Source organism: Melanotaenia boesemani, chromosome 5 (genome assembly GCF_017639745.1).
Source record: "Melanotaenia boesemani isolate fMelBoe1 chromosome 5, fMelBoe1.pri, whole genome shotgun sequence".
NCBI classification, from domain to species: Eukaryota; Metazoa; Chordata; class Actinopteri; order Atheriniformes; family Melanotaeniidae; genus Melanotaenia; species Melanotaenia boesemani.
Window position 1 is genome coordinate 29,302,630 of NC_055686.1, and position 15,402 is coordinate 29,318,031.

Here is a 15,402-nt window from a genome sequence, read left to right on the forward strand (position 1 = left end):
CAAAGAAGAATGTGATACAGAAGCAAAGGAGGAGAATGGTGGACATCCAGCAGCGGAGGCCTCTGTTCACCTAAGATCAGGGGTTTAATTCCCAGCCAGGGCGAGGTCCTGCAAACTCTCTTTTTTAATTTTTTTTTTTTTTTAACTGCAAACCTGCAAACTCAATATGACAGAGAGACGCTAAATGAAGCCAAACCAGCTCAGGGATGACCTGGATTAGCAAGACCCCAGTCAGGTGTGGGGGAAGCAGGACTCAGGGATCAGAAGTGGGAATTGGAACAAGATATTCACAGATTGTTGGAATGCTATGGAACCGAATTCCCATTTAATCTCATCATTTAGCTTTTTTTCTGAAATGTTGGCAATATGATGCATGGCAAACATTTCCTTCAGCGACAGCTTAAAATGGGTGATTTCTGCTAATTTTATGTGGTTATTTAGCAAGTTTGTGTTGATTAACGATTAAAGCTGTTTAATTAAAGTAAAAAGAAAAAAGTCCAGATGACTTTAAAGAGATAAAACCTCAGAGAAACGCTCTTCAGTGAACTTTGTTCCTACACTGGCCGCATCTACAAACACTCATAAGCTGTAATTTAATGGCCCGGTGGGTTTCTGGAGCAAAGGCAGCTTCAGCCGGGCCTCTGGGCCGTGGAAAGCCCTCAGATTCTTTCATCAATGAAAAATGGAAAACATCAGATCAGAGTTCACAGGTTTAGCTGATCAGAGGATTCCCCCCGTCTCTGAGCCCTGAGCAGTTTTTTTAAATATATTTTTATTGGATTTTCTTTTCTCTGTAAACACAAACATCTCAACTTCACAACTTCTGCAGTTACCCAGACACACACACACACACACACACACACACACACACACACACACACACACACACACACACACACACACACACACACATTAAACTTGCATTCAGTCTAGAAAGCAAAAATGAAAACATAGAAATAGTCATAAAAGCTAAAAAATACTACATCTTCATATTAATTTCTGTTTCTGTGTTTGTGTGTTGGGTAAATTCCAGCTACACAAAGTTTAACATTCACAGACAAGGCAAGGCAAATTTATTTGTACAGCACATTTCATGTACAAGACAATTCAAAGTGCTTTACATAAAACATTTCAGCAGGGTGCAGAAAGCAATACAAGTGCATTAATAATAACAATAAAAAAGATTAAAAGAAATGCAATTAATGAAATAAAAACAGAACGAAGATGCTAAAATAAAATAGATAAAATGCAAGAAATAAAAATTTCAGTGTGGGGAAAGACAATATTAAAACATTGTTCCAGCTTAAAAGAACCAGGTGTAAATTTTGACTTCAAAATAAAAACTATTGAAATGCAGCAGAGAACAGGTGGGTCTTTAACCTGGATTTAAATAAACTGATTGTTTTAGCTGATTTGAGGTGTGTGTTCCAGACATGTGGAGCATAGAAGCTGAATGCAGTTTCTCCATGTCTGGTTCTGACTCTGGGAACTGATAAGAAACTGGAACCAGATGACCTGAGGGTTCTGGTAGATTCATACTGGGTCAAGAGGTCACTGATGGAGGTTTTATAGACCAGCAGCAGAACTTTAAAGTCTATCCTCTGACAAACAGGTAGCCAGTGTCAAGACCTCAGAGCTGGACTGATGTGGTCCACTCTCTTGGTCTTAGTAAGGAATCGAGCAGCAGAGTTCTGAATAAGCTGCAGGTGTCTAATTGATGTTTTAGGTAGACCTGTAAAACACTGTTACAAGAATCAAGCCGACTAAAGATGAATGCATGAACTAGTTTTTCCAGGTCCTGCTGAGACATCATATCTTTTACCCTTGATATATTTTTAAGGTGATAGTAGGCTGACTTTGTAATTCCCTTAATGTGTTTTTCAAAGTTAAGGTCTGAGTCCATCAATACACCCAGATTTCTGGCCTGGTTGGTGGTTTTTAGGTGTAAAGACTGAAGCTCTGTGGTGACCTTTAATCGTTTCTCTTTCACACCAAAGACAATCACCTCAGTTTTGTTTTTGTTTAACTGAAGAAAGTTCAGACACATCCAGTCATTAATGTCCTCAATGCATTTACCAAGAGCCTGTACGGGGCCTGAGTCTCCTGGTGACATTGTAATATATATCTGTGTGTCATCTGCGTAGCTATGGAAACTAATGTTGTTTTTCCTCATGACCTGTGCCAGTGGGAGCATGCAGATGTTTAACAGAAGAGGCCCCAGGAAGGAACCTTGGGAAACTCCACATGTAATTTTTGTCTGCTCAGATGTAAAATTACCTATTGACACAAAGTATTTTCTATTCTCTAAATAAGATTTAAACCAGAGTAGTACAGTGCCAGAGAGGCCCACCCAGTTCTCCAGTCGTTTAAGTAATATATTGTGGTCGACTGTATCAAATGCTGCAATGAGGTCCAGTAAGACTAAGACTGACATTTTTCCAATTATCTGTATTCAAATATATGTCATTAATGACTTTGGTCAGAGCAGTCTCAGTGCTGTAGAGCTGTCTAAAACCTGACTGGAAGACATCGTAGTAGTTGTTTTGTGTTAAAAAGTTATTTAGCTGATGAAAAACAGCTTTTTCAATTATCTTACTTAGAAAAGGAAGATTTGAGATCTGCCTGTAGTTGCTCATTTGTGTCTTGTCTAGACTGTCCCTTTTTAGGAGAGATTTGATTACAACTGTTTTTAGGAGTTCTGGGAAGACGCCAGAAATTAAAGACAAGTTCACAATATGTAACAGATCTGGCTCCAGAATCTTTGAGACCTTTTTGAAGAAACCTGTGAGCAGGATGTCCAAGCAGCAAGAGAAGGAGTTCAGCTAACATAAGATGTCGCCCAGATCTTTGCTGTTAATGGGATTAAACTGTGTCATGGTGCTTAAACTGGTTTTCATTGGACACAGTATGTCTGTTGAACCTGCTGCTGATGAACAAACTGCTTGTCAAACTCATTGCAGGCCTTGGTGGAATAAAGTTCAGTTGCTACTGACACAGGAGGGTTAACCTGTCAACAATAGCAAATAACACCCGAGCATTATGATAGTTTTTGCTAATAATGTCAGAGAAATAGGACTTTCTTGCATTCTGCAGTTGTAGATTATAAGAGTGAAGTTTCTTTTTATACATGTCATAATGAACCTGTAGATTTGTTTTTCTTCATCTACGCTCGGCTTTCCGACACTCTCTTTTTCCATGCTTCACCAGTGTGGAATTCCATGGAGACTTTTTCTTTCCAGAGACAACCTTCACCTTAATAGGCGCAATAGCATCCATAATATTTAACATTTTAGCATTAAAACTAGCAACAAGATCATTGGCTAAACCCCCTGATAGGGCAGGTTTTAAAGAGAAGATCTGGTTAAACATCCCAGTCGTAATAAGCTTTATAATAAGCTTTCAACTGAAGAGCCACGTATTCAAAAGAAGTAAAGCTTCCAAGAGATAACTGCTTACACTGAAATGATTCATTAAATAAAACTGCAACCCCCCTCCTCTCCTGTTCAGTCTGACCTCACTGATAAAACTGAAGTTGGGAGGCGTTGACTCTATCAGAGTGGCTGCACTGTTATTTTGGTTTAACCAGGTTTCAGTTAAAAACATAAAGTCAAGGTTGTGCTCAGTTATAAAATCATTAATTAAAATGTTTTCCCTACTAATGACCTAACATTTATTAATGCTAACTTGATGGGTTTAGAATTGTTTACCCTATGTTTGGGGGCACGCTGTGGCTCACAGGGTATGTTAACTCTACTTGGAAACCTTTTAGAAAGCAGCTCTCTGTGTTCTGACCAAGCTGCATTTCTCCTTCTATTGCCAAACAGTACAGATATTTTTGAACCTTTTAATAAACGGGTCCAGCTGGACCTGGGAAAAATCATGACTGCTTTTATCTATGCAGCCTGGACCCTCCACACATCATACATCCAAAACATAAAGCTGGCATGGTGGTATAGGAGGGGCTGGGTGCCCTACCTTTAGCCGCTCTGGCGGGGGGTTTATGGGGGACAAAAGCATACTGGGGCATGGGGTTAGTTTGGTCGCAATAGTGACCAGCTGCTTCATCTGGGAAGTGAAGTCCAGGAGGGGTGGGGAGGATGGGGAGAGGGAGGGTGACTTGGATGGAGTATGATGAGATGAAGGGGGTGGGTAAGAGCTTTGGGGCTTTCTTTGGGAGGGGGCTGAGGTGGTATTTTCCTAAGGTTTAATCTAGGCTCTGTGTTATCACGCTGTTTTGGTCTCTCTTGTCTGTTGTCCTTGTCCAAGGGAACAGAGTGTCTGTTCAGAAAATAAAACAGGTTGGAGGCAAACAGCTTCACTCCTGACCTGTTCAGGCAGAATCCATCCGTCCTAAAAAAGTGCCTGCGGTCCCAGAAGAAGCTGGAGTTGTCTATGAAATGAACTGGATGTGTGGTACATATAGCCGACAGCCATGCATTCAGACTAAACAGCCTACTGAATCTCTCCACTCCTCCTCTGATGGGAGGGAGAGGGCCACTGATGAATATTCGGGCATCTAGACAGCTGATCGTATCCAGCAGTTCAGTAAAATTCTGCTTCAGCACCTCAGATTGTTGTTTCACATCATTCGACCCCACATGCAGGATGAGGTTTTCCACAGTTGGGTGCGCCCCCACAATTTGCGTAATTTTGCCTCTCACATCTGATACCATATCCTTGGGAAAGCACAGTACTTTTGTACGTTTTTCACACACATTTCTCACATTTTTCACACCGAAGTCACCAACAATCAGAGTCTGAAGCCCAGCCGTTTGCTTTTCTTGCCACCTTTTACTTTCTGATTTCTTTTTTGGTCTAACCTCAGTGTGTAGGGAGATTTCATTCCGATCATCAGATGTAGATCCAGAATCCTGCAGCAGTGGAGCAAACCTGCTCAGTAGTTGCATGTCCGGTTGTTGTGGAGAGGATTTGTTAGTTTTCCTTCTGATAACTGGCCATGACTGTGTCTTGCTAATGAGAGGGGTTGAGGATGCGCTTGGTCTGGATGGTAGAGCAGGCCAGCCGGTCGCGTCGCTAATCTCAGCAGACTGGGCTCTGCCTGTTACTCGTCCTCCCATTTCCCTGTGAGATGATTTACTCTTTGGCTTTGCACCAAGAGCATTCCAGGGAGGACTATCAGTGAAAGAGTTATTAGCTTGTACATTGTCCTCCTTTTTCTTTCCAGCTAAGTTTGTGCTAATTAGTTGTGTGTTAGCACAATCTTGTCCGCTGTTTTTTATTAAAGGCAAGGTTGTTTTATTTCCGCACAATCCATTCACTTCCACATTCACCTCGAGCTGTTGAATCTTTGTTTCCAGCATGTTGATCCTCTGTAGAAGTTTGTGATAGTCATCTGTAGAGAAGGGAGGCATCTTGCAGCTAGTTAGCTCCTGAGTAACTGTAGATAAGGCTTCTGCTATTTGTAGGCCACGCTGACGTGACACTGACAAGATTGTAAGAGTCTTAAAAAATAGTAGTATCCAACCAAATCTACCACAAAATACAGTCCTGGTGAATTATAAGTATCCAGGAGCCGTTGTTCATAAATTTTTCTTGAATAGAAAAATAAGAATATTGGCAGAAAAATGCAAGCAGAGGAGGAGAGCAAAGCAGCAAGCGTCAGCAGGTGACAGAAGCAGGAAGCTGAGGGATTTTTACCTCAAACAGCTCTGATAAACGCTTTCTATTATCTTCCCAGAATCTCTGGACCTTTGGACGTTCCCAAAGACAGTGAAAGAGGCTTCCTCTTTCATTTCATCATCGAGTGCAGATATCTGGGAGTTTGGTAGGTTATCTACTTTCTACGTCTCTGTGCCTTTAAACATGGTCATGTGCAGTTATTAGTGTTCATGTGTGAGGCAAAGAGCAGGCAGAGTTGTTTTAGCTTGGGGACGACTCAGTTTACTTGTCACAGAACATCACAGCTGGGTGAGAACCCTCAGCATTAGTGGTGAAGGACCACCCACGGAGGGAACAGGAGTTCTCCACAGTGTGTTTTATGTGTGCTAGTTATTCATGTTTAGACTCTATGGTGTTGTAGGCTGAAACCCCCACCTTCAGTCATCGTTATGTTCACTTCCTGTTTTATTATTGTCCAATTAAATTTAAATTTGATGTAAATGTCGTTTAACTCAAGACTGAGCAGCACAGCCGAGTGGCTCAGAACCAGATTATGTTTGCTAGTACCGGGTCATCCTCTTCATCAGGTCCACCTTCTAGTACCGGGTCGTCCTCTTCATCAGGTCCACCTTCTAGTACCGGGTCGTCCTCTTCATCAGGTCCACCTTCTAGTACCGGGTACGAGAATCTCCCATTCCACCACATCCCAAAGCTGCTCTACTGGACTGAGATCTGGTGGCTGTGGAGGCCGTTGGAGTCCAGTGAACTCATTGTCATGTTCTAGAAAGCAGGTGGAGATGATCTGAGCTTTGTGACATGCAGGTTTATCGGGCTCCGTCAGTCCAGGAGAAACGAGAATGGAGCAACATTCTGTCGTCCCGCAACGTCCCAACCAGGAGTGGTCAGGGTCCACAAATGTTAAATCTCTGTCCTTCAAACGCCACTATGGACATGCCAGTATCTTTATGAAATGTCATGATCAACGACAACATTGCATTTAATTTTAAATAGGTCGTCGCCTGTCTTTCTGTCTTAATGACCTTGCTTGCTGAGACAGAAAGACAGGAAGCCTGCAAGCTGCTTTCACAACGATGGCCGTCACAGACATGATCTGGCTTGTCTGCAGCCCGGCGAGTTACTTACTAAAATGGTTCCAAACCAACATAAAAGATCAAGCTGGTCCATTATAGCCTACATGGTGTATGTACGTCACTTGAGGTGCACATTAATCTGTGCAAACTTACACATATTTTTCTTGTATTAGGAGTTACCACTAATGTGAAAAGTCTGCAACCAGCCCACAGTGGCAAACCGCTGAGACCGTTGAGGAAACGGTAACTACCGCTACAGAAACGGTAACTGCCGTTGTAGCGAGAGTGGCTGGCCTGGATCTCAGCGTCTCTCTCTCTTTCTCTCCCCTCGCCCTCCCTCTGCTTGTAGCTGTTGAGAACAACTGCACAAAACTGACGTTACTCCATCTGCGATCGACTAGTTTTGCCTCACGTCAGGTCCCGGATGTGTGGCACAAAAGTTTGTATTTCAGATCTGAATTTGAATTTCAGATCTGAATTTGAATTTCAGATCAGAATTTGAATGGAGAGAACTGAAACTGAACTATGAAAATAAATTAGGAAATGCATTTTTTCAAATACAAAAGTTTCAACTTTACTAATATACACATTCAAAAAACAAAGATTCAATATGAAATATGGTAATTTGGATTCAGTTTTTTTAAGCAATTATTCAAACAGGCATATTCAGATTCAAATTGAATGATTCAAATTCAAATATAAAGAATTCAGATTCGCTCCCCAGTGGCACAAAGCTTGTCCCGTATGGGACTAAATCAGAATACATTCACGTGGACTAATAAAGACGAGAGGAAAATGTAGTTCACTAAATAAAAACTGGGCTAAAATCTTTGGACACTCTTCCGCCACTCACACACACCTGCTTTCAAACCTGCAGCAGGCAGGCTCACAAACACATGGAACAGACAGGAGGTGGATTCACGGCGAAAAGTTAAAAGTAAAACATTAATGGCCATGCTTTGCACCTAGCCCAAAAGAAAGAGAAGATGTGATGTATGGACCCATTTTCGCTACAGTGAAGTGGAGCAAAACAAACTTATGCTTGATTTTAGTGGAAGGGAAGGAACGTGGTCTGGAAATGTTGCTGGAAAAAACACAACAAACCAGAAGAGACACGTCACAGTTTACCACAAAGACATTGTGGTAATTCAACAAAAAGTTTGGTGGCGGTTGTTTATAATATAACATTAAACCACCGGCTGTAATGTTCCAACAATAACATTAAACTGACCGCAAACCACTGGCTAACTTACTAGCTTCTTAGCATGTAGCAACTGTAGCCACTTGTTGATTGAATTGTGTGTGAAGTTGAATTTATGCTCACTTAGATACGTTATACTGGTCGGGCAACTATGTTTTCAGTTGGATTGCAAGTTTAATTAAAGCAGACAGAAGTATGAGCTAATCGAGCTGCAAGCAAACTATTATGAACACAAAACACCTGAGCAGCTACACATGGTTGAAAACTAAAACTAAAACGTACTAAAACAAATCATCTAAATAAAATAAAATAATACACCACACTTAATTCAAAATGACCATAACCTACATTTTCATACATGAAATAGCCTAAATGTGATATAAAATAAGTAAAATTATCTGTGTTTTGAATGTCTGGGGTCGCCAGAGTTTAATGATAACTAAATTGGGAAACACTTCTCCAGGAGTTTGCATCTCAATGTATTTATTTGTTGACATAAAATGCTGTTCTGTTTGTCTTCAGGTTACCATCACAAGGACATTTGATTTGACATCAATAATAATGTAAATAAATGCATGTAAATGTGAAAATGCCTGCAATTATTTCCGCATAAAATAGGGTAGTTATGTTTAAGTATGAGCTTTAAATGGATTGTTAAATGTAGTTTAACAATGTTAAACTACATTTAACAATGTTCTACTAAATACTAACAATGCACTACTGACAATGTTAAATATTATCTCCTGACAAAAAATGTAAAAGAGTAAGATGATTGTCCTGACTAAAACTAGACTAAAATGTTGACTAAAACTATACAAACAAAATTGTGTTTTCTTGGACTAAAATAAAGACTAAAATACTCGACTTGAGGTTGACTAAATGTAATAAAAACTAACAAGCGTGATTGAAACTGGACTAAAACTGAGTCTTAATTTAAAAATGGCTGAAAGAATTAACACTAGTAACATATTTTGTTATTTTTCATAATTTGAGCAAGTGGCAGCGTGTAGATTTTGAACACTTCAAAACACATTTCTTGGAGTTAATTGGACAACAAATATACTTCATATTTTTCCAGTTTTCCAATAAGAGTTACCCCATTTCCCATTTAACTGTCTATATTTTTGTTAAAGATGGGAGGAAAACAAAGAAAAATTTGGTTAACTAACAAACAAACAAAGGAATAAAGTAGCAAAAAAAAAAAAAAAAAAAATCTTTCATTGAAAAAAGTTCATTACAAACTTATCAAAGCTCATGCACACAAACATGCACACACACACTCACACACACACTAAATGAACATGAAGCCCCACCCCCACCCCCACTCTAAAATAAACGGGCTCTAAAAATAACTATAAACAGAGATACAGTATGTTTTGGTAGATCTAGAGTCCACACACATCAAGAGCCACACTGTAAAATCAAAGTGTTAGAATCTAACCAGATAATCGGTGTAACAATTTGCATTCATTATATCTGAGTTGATTTTAACCACAATTGTTAAGTATACTTTATTAAAGTTTAACAGCTAAAACACATCTAAAAAAAATAGTTACATTCTAACTACTTTAACACATGTAATTACTACAACAAATGTGCTAAATTTTAATTAATTTACTTATGCATCACTACTGAAATATGATGAAATGTGATTGCTCATATAAATTCAGGGTCAGGTCTACTTTCTGTTCCCAGAGTCAGAACTAAATGTGGAGAGGCAGCGTTCAGCTTTTATGCTCTTCACATGCGGAACAAACTCCCAGAAAACTGCAGGTCTGCTGATTCAGCAGTTTTACATCAGGATTAAAAACTTTTCTATTTGCTACTTTTTATCAGAACAACTGTTAATTTCCCACACTGGAACTTTATTTCTGGCTTTTATCTGTTTTATTTTAGCTTTTTTCTTTCTGTTTTTATTTAATCTATTTTATTTCTTTTGAAGTTTGTTTTTAATGTTCTTGTTTTTGCTTCCTGCTGTGATGCTTTAAATGTTTTATGTAAAGCACTTTGAATCTTGTTGTACATGAAGTGTGACGTACAAAAAAACTTGCTTTTTTCATCTGGACCATTACAAGTTCATTTTTCTACCGCAGTATCATACAGAAGGAGCTGGGTTAATGACACCAAGCCAATTAAAATGAGGGTTTTTAATTGTTATTCGTAAAAATATGTAACATCCAGCTTAAGATCTGCTGGTTTACAATTAAAGTCCACATACGGGGCTAATCATATGCAGTTATCAATATTTTCCATACTAAAATCTGTTGATTGTGCCAAAAACATTCAAAGAGGTAATAAGAATTGAAAAGTTGTTTTTATGAGGACAGGAGATCGTATGCTTGTTTGACTGACTGTCTCCACAGCTCTGCAGCCAGGTGGTCTTGGTTTGAAGTCATGGAGTGTGTGTTTCTGTGTGTGTGTTTCCACGCGTGCCTGAATGGAAAAATGCCTCAGAGGACCAGGCTGAGCTGTCAGTCACAGTTTGGTAGATGCAGAGGACGTCTGGTCTGGTTCAAACATGCAACAGACTTTAGCCTCTTCACCTGGTGACCGGTGGGATCTGGGAAGTCATGGTCACTGCCGATGTGGGCTTTCTACGCGGATTATGCTTGCACTCTGTCCCCTGTCCACTCTGCAGCTGATGACTGGTTGTCATGGAGATGGGGCGGACAGCAAGTACAGCAGCATAACCTAGTGGCCATTGTTATGAACTGCAAATCAAAGGTCAAAGTTCACTGTGTTAACCTTTTAGGTGGAAGACAATACCTGAATAATGTATAACTGATGGTTTTAATAGAAATTAGAGGCAAAAAATGTGTAATTTTATTCCCTTTTATTTTATTATATGTAATTTCATCCTTAATTGATTATATTTTCATTTAATTTCATCATTTTGTTCACTTCCATTTTATTGTATTTTATTATTCCAGTTTTTATTTTATTTTATTTTATTATTCAATTTTATTTTCATTGTATTTATATATTTTATTATGTTTAATGCCTTTTTAATTTAATATTAAATGTATTTCTGTTTAATTTAATTTAATGTATTTTAATTAATTTAATGCTATTCTATTTTGTTGATTTATTTAATTTTATTCAATTTTCATTTTATTTAATTGTTTATTTCTATTTTATTTTAATTACATTATATTTAATTGTTTCATTTTATTTCCAATGTAATTTATTTAGTTTAATTTATTTTTATAAATACATGTATATTAGATTGCTTTATTTTACAACTGTGGATAAATTTGTTTGCAAACTCTCAAATAAATGCAGTGTAGGACACAATGAGACAAGAAAAGAAACATGCAATAAGTGCTCAAAGCTCCACCAATTTAAAGACCAAATAAAGCAACCTTTGTATAAATCAAGATTAAAAAGTAATAATAATGGAAAAAATAAAAATTATATTTTCACTCTCTCTGGTATATGGGGATGCTGGTAAAAGAAGAGACTCACCAGCAGTCCAGAAGTCTATTTAAGTGTTTGGTTTAAAGAGTTTTTCCTCCTTAAATGATATGTGACCAAACTATGACGCCAAGGAAAACGATCAGACTGATTCAACAGAAGCTTGATGGAACATTGTCACAGTGGTTTCAGTGTGAAAATGGGAGTTTACAGATGCTGTCCACCCTCCTAGCTTCACAGCTGGCTTCAAAGGTCCATTTCTTTTCAATCACACCAGATATTAGTAAGATGGTACATCCTCATTGGTCTGATCTTTGGCTAAAGTGTCCTTGTGCATGTGGGTTTTCCTCTTAAAATCAGTGATCATATCTTCTGTTTTTTCAAAGATGAGCTGGAGGTCAGACTCATCACACCAGTGTACCAAATCATCACTTACTGGTCCAGGACTGGACTCATTTTCCTGTAGTAGACAAACAATAACTGAGTCCATTCATCCATCCATTGTCTGCCGCTGTCCATAAAAGTTATGAATAGAATCGGTGACAAAGGGCAGCCTCGGCGGACTCCAACCCTCACCGGAAACAATTCTGATTTACTGCCGGCAATGTGGACCAAGCTCTGACACCCATCGTACAGGGGTCGGACAGCTTGTACAAGGGGGCCCGGCACTCCATACTCCCAGAGTACCCCCCGCAGGAGTCCCTGGGTGACAAGGTCAAACCCCTTCTCCAAGTCCACAAAGCACATGTAGATTGGTTGAGTGACCTCCCATGCTCCCTCAAAGACCCTGAAGAGAGTGTAGTGCTGGTCCACTGTTCCACGACCGGGACAAAAACCATACTGCTCCTCCTCAATTCGAAGTGCGACTATCCAAAGGACCCTCTTCTCCAGCACCCCTGAATAGACCTTATCAGGGAGGCTGAGGAGTGTGATCCCCCACACCCAAGTCTGCCAGTCCAGGGGAATGTCCACGCCATGCTGCAGAGGAATGTCAGCCAAGACAGCCCTACAGCATCCAGAGCCTTAAGGAACTCTGGGCGGACAAAGTCGATCATCGAACTGCAGCCTAGCGTGTCCTGGTGCCAAGTGCACATGTGGACACTCTTATGCCTGAACAAGGTGTTCATTATGGACAATCCATGACAAACACAGAAGTCCAACAACATAACACCACTCGGATTTAGATTGGGGGGCCTTCCTCCCAATCATGCACCTCCAGGTCTTGCTGTTATTGCCCACATGGGCATTGAAGACCCCCAGCAGAACAAGGGAGTCCCCGGAAGGGGTGCTCTCTAACACCCCTTCCAAGGACTCCAAAAAGGGTGGGTACTCTGAATTGCTGCTAGGTTCATAAGCACAAACAACAATTAGGACTCATCCCCACCTGAAGGTGGAGGGAGGCTACCCTTTCGTCCACCAGGGTAAACCCAACGTACAGGCGCCAAGTCTGGGAGCAATGAGCATGCCCACACCTGCTCAGTGCCTCTCACCAGGAGCAACTCCAGAATGGAAGAGGGTCCAGCCCCTCTCAAAGACAGTGGTTCCAGAGCCCAAGCCATGCGTCCAACTATATCTAGCCGGAACTGCTCAACCTCGTGCACCAGCGAAGGCTCCTTCCCCGCCGGAGAGGTGACATTCCACATCCCTAGAGCTAGCTTCTACAGCCGAGGATCAGACCGCCAGGGTCCCTATCTCTGGCAGTCACCCAGCCCACACTGCACCCAACCCCTATAACCCCTCCTGCAGGTGGTGAGACCACAGGGGGGGGAGTATGTCACTCTTTAAGGCTGAGCCTATTTCCATGTCTACTATGGGACATGTTAGGATAAAGAATAAATAGTTATGGTGACAGTGCAGTTCTGAGACCCCAAAATGTCATAAAAAAACCAGTGCAAATGGAAACTCCAACATCTCTATTCATGATTACCCTTCCAGTTAAGTCCTGTGTAAACAGGATTTTAAAGAGACTGGAAACTATTGGTCTTGCATCGTTGGTTACCTTCATTTGTCGCAAAACCCTGGACAGTTGGACCCAGCAGCTGGACAGAGGAGATGCTTGGAAACAAATAGTAGAAGCAAAAGTATTAACCATTATCCATACTGCAGAAATAATTAAACACTATAGAAAACAATTAACTGGCTTTACATTACCCTAAATGTTTGACGGAACTTCCACTGACCCTATATGCAAAAGAGACCCTACATTTAGGATTTACACCCCACACAATGAACCTCACACCACAGACTTTGTGACTCGCTGCTCAGATCTGTCCTGGTTCTGGTTGGACTTCCTTAAAATTTTCAGGTCAGGTTTTACTACAAAAGCTCACCTGAGGGACCAGAACATGGGGAAAAACCACTGATGCTCTCTGAGCAGCATTCAGCAAGAAAGAATGAATCAGACATATCTGCAGACCTACAAGGAATATGACTCTTACTTGTTCTAACACCTAAGCACAGGACATACAGAATAGGGACAACAACTGATACAACACTATAGAAAATACACACAATATTGATAGGGTTAAATAAAGTGACTGATGTACTGGTTAGTGGGTACACAGTAATGGGAATAAACAATGAGACAGAAGTGCATTGAAATAAAAGATAAATAATGAAATAACATGTCTGTGTCTTTCCTCTTTACTAAAAGTCAGAAATTTCTCTTTCCTCTTCATTCTTATATACATTCCTCTACTAAACCACACTGGTTACAGTATCTATTTCTCCACATTTTCATGCTATAGCTACTTTAAAACCAGCTATCAGCTAACCTCCTGTTTAAATTAAACTGGATCATGTAGCACTAGCTTAGTCAGCGCTAATGTGAATACTGAGCTTCTCTTTGAGCATCTTTATAGTTTATTTTCAGCTCTAGTGAAAATCATGATGAGTTGATTTTTAGTCCCTAAACACACTCACTGTAAACTACATATGACCTGGTTCCCCCACATTAGCTTAAACTAATCTAGTACTACTACATAGCTTCATGCTAACATCAGGCTTATAGCAGTACATAACAATATTAGCTGTACTTTGCGATGGCTGATTAAGGTTTTGTTGAAGCTTTTACACTTAATTTAAAAAAATGGTTCATTACTCGTACTACAGTGAGACAGCGCTTCAGTAGGACATCTAGTGGTCAACAAGATGAAATGCAATGGAGATGTGTTTTTCTTTAGTTAACTCCCAGCAGTTATGTTACGATGTGGTTAGTTGGTATATTTGTACCTGTTTTGTATTGACTTCATTTATATTTTTACATTATGAAACACTGAAATGTTACTGTACAAATATAGTCTGAGGTCATTATTACATGTAACTGGGGCAAATTCACATGATGTTATGGATTTTTGCAAAGTGTTTTTTGGAGTTTAGAGAGTCAGAGAGATGCACTTGTCTATGAAGGGGTGGGCTGCCAGTGGTGAAGATAGCCAGGGGCAGCAGGGATAGGTTCCTGTGCTGGCAGGGTAGAGTGACAGAGAGTGGGAATCCCAGGGGTGCAGGAATCTGCTTTCCAGTTGTGGAGGAGGTTCTTCTGCAGCTTGTGGAAATCCTCACTGTGTCGAATTCGCAGCAGGCCCCCACGTACCAAACTGCAGAGCCATACCGGTGCCAAAGCTCAGACCCTGGGGGAGGGTTTCGCAACCCGGGCAAGCTAAGTATTTTGATCTTTCTAGACTGTGTTTTGTTAGTTCTTTTTACTTTGTTTGTAAAGTTTAAATTGCAGCTAAGCCAGCACTTTTAAATGTGGGAGCTCTTAGCCAAGGAGGAAAACCCACAAGTGCATAATGCTGTGTGTGGTGCCCAGAATGGGTTAAAGATAGTGTAGTGTTGCAGTGCATGTCTTGTTGCAGTGCCCTGTTGGGGTGCAGTATGGTTCTAAGTGGCACAAGCCGTACACCTATTTGGGCCATGTGCAGTCGCTGTGGAGATGGTTTGCTGCAAAAAAAAAAAAAAAAAAAAATGTCAGTAAAGATTTCTGTATTTTGCTGTATTTTATGGGCTTTGTCATCCTTTGATTCTTGACGTTGGAGAAACACACATTCATCTCTGGTGGAGACAAGGTTTCTTTGG